This window comes from Crocodylus siamensis, chromosome 6, assembly GCF_052110815.1.
Source record: "Crocodylus siamensis isolate JL-2025a chromosome 6, ASM5211081v1, whole genome shotgun sequence".
Lineage (NCBI taxonomy): Eukaryota > Metazoa > Chordata > Crocodylia > Crocodylidae > Crocodylus > Crocodylus siamensis.
In genome coordinates, this window is record NC_143400.1 from 92,843,091 (window position 1) to 92,845,713 (window position 2,623).

The window sequence follows — 2,623 nt, forward strand, 5'->3', positions numbered from 1 at the left end:
TGGAAGGAGGAACGGCAAGCCGGCATGGCCACACTAGATACACTGAGAGGCTCCACGTGGCTGTCGGAGCGCGGCGCCTGCGCAGTAAGGCTGCAGCCGGCGTGAGGGCGCCTGGGCTGACACCGCATGCGCAGAGAGGAGCTTGCTGTGTCTGCAGTGAAGCTGGCAGAGACCGCGCTGCCCCGCGCATGCGCAGGGGCAGGTCTCCAGCCCTTCCCCTATGCTGCAGCTGCTTCTGGGCTCCAGGAGCTGTGTGGGGCTCAGCCTTCCACGGCCAGGTTTGCTCTTTAGTGAAGGAGGCTACAAGTGTGACAGGGTGTCAGTGAGAATGAAAATATGTGGAAATTGCGTTCTCTGTTGGGCTGAAGGGGAGTTCCCTGCTCAGCCTAGCAGATGCACAGGGCTCTGGGCGTTGGTGCTGACGTGTGAAAAATTGCCATTTCCTAGGTCAGATCATAGGTCCCTCTCGCCCGGTCACACAAGGGCAGAGAGCAGATGCTGAAAGGGAGAGTGAATTGGGTCTGACTTTAGACCAACTGAATAGTTGGGGAAAAGTTCTTTGCAAGCGTTCAGGTGCAATCGCCCTTCTTCAGGCAGAGGGAGACTGCTAGTCTGAGATGTCCAAGGAGTGAAAGCAGCTAAAAGTGTGATGGGATGTCAGTATGAAATTGCAAATAGGTGGGAATTACAATCTTAATGACATCCTGTTACACTTTTAGATCACTCCTTGGAGATCTCAGACCAGCAGAGACATCTCCACCCCCCAGTGCCTGAAGAAGGGTGTTTGTGCCCAGAAGTTTGCAAAGGACTTTTTTCCAACTACTCAACTGGTCTAACAAAAGATATCACATCCACGCAAAGAAGCTTGCCTGCCTGCGTCCTTAGACCAACACAGCTACAGCCAAAAACCTTGGGTGTAACTTGGTTCAGGTTATTTTTGCCCAGGTTGCATGCCCTCAAGAAAAACCAGGCTGTCTCCAGTGCTGCACACTACCTCCTTTACAGACCTTCCCATTTAAGTTCTCAGCTGGGGGAGGCTGAGCCGTCTGCATTGTGAGTAGGTGATGGGGAAAGTTGAACATTGTTGTCAGTCCCTTGGTATGAGAATGGCAGCAGAGATCAACCATAGCCCTGTCTGCTCCTGTTTGAGGTGCCCATGTTCAATGTTCCTCTGTAGTTGCAGAGCCCTCCTAGTGCTGGGAGAGGTAGCCCCCCTCTGCCAGGTGGAGTAAGGCATCTGCCTCTGTTTGTCAGCCGGCTTCCTGAGTCGCACGCAAGCCTCTCTTGCAGCACAGGTGCCGAGTGGCGCTGTGTCTGTACTCTGGGGCCTGGGCAGTGGTTGCTGTCTGCTTCTGGAAATCTGGCACTAGATCAAAAGTAGTATGGACACAGCTTTAGAAACACGTGTACATTTACCCACACACAGCACCGTACCTAGACTCCTGGCAGCCCTGGGCAAACTCTTAGTATCGGGCCCCGCTTCGCCAAAGATAATAATAATAATTGGATGATGGGGAAAATATACCATTTTCGGGCCCCCTTTCTGTCTGGGTCCCAGGCAGCCGCCCAGTTCGCCCATGCCTATGTCCAGTCGTGCCCACACATGTCTGTTGGGATACGATTGGCGTGGAGGGCACATCCATGCTTTACCAGAGGGATGATTGCAGCAGGTGTAGAAGGCAGGGCAGAATTGCACTTTAATGACTAACTATATCAGAGGTACATCAGTTTTTGTAAGCAGCAGCTGACTTCACCTGGCAGTGCAGCAGGTGTAGTCATACCAGCCCTAGTATTAGCTAGCATGGGGAAGAGTAGCCGTGAAGTACTGCATTGTGGACTTCAGGATTACTATCTTACTGAGGATATACTGTAGCCGCTAATGCTTGCTGAAGTGCCTGCTCATATGCCTTGCTTATTGTTATCCAAGCTAGGTGGGTGAGAGCTAGCTCAGGTATATCAAAATGTGTTGTTATCACATCTCTACTGCAGTGTGGATCTAGGTACAGACTTGCCAAGACACAGACACAACTTTGTCCATCCATATACTTGTGCGCACACATGGACACTTGGACACAGCTTGCCATATGGCACATGCTCCCCGCCCCCCATGGGCTCATTCATGGAAATGAAAGCTTGATAGCAAAGTACAGAACAGCACGGCATGAGCATCCCCTGCATAGCGCAGATAAAGACTATCTGAGGCTAGAAGATTCTTCTATTTAGCAAATAAAGACATAGCAGGATTCAATTTCTGCAAGCTGAAGCCAGGCAAATTTAAATTGGAAATAAGGTACAAACACCACAAGTAATTAACAGTGAGCATAATTAATTGCCAGAACAGTTTCCCAACTGACACAGAGGGTAGATTCTCCACCACTTGATGTCTTTTAATCAAGACCAGATGTCTTTCCAACATGTGCTCTAGTTCATGCACATATTCTAGTGCTCGGTGCAGGACTCACTGGGTAAAATTGTATGGCTTGAGCTACGCAGAAGGTCAGACCTGATTCTTAAGTTCCTTTTGTCCTTGACATTTATATGAGTATTGATGTCTGAGGCATCTCCACAGGTAGAAGGTTTTCTCTTGAACTTTCCCAAGATTGCATACTTCCCATCTACCCTC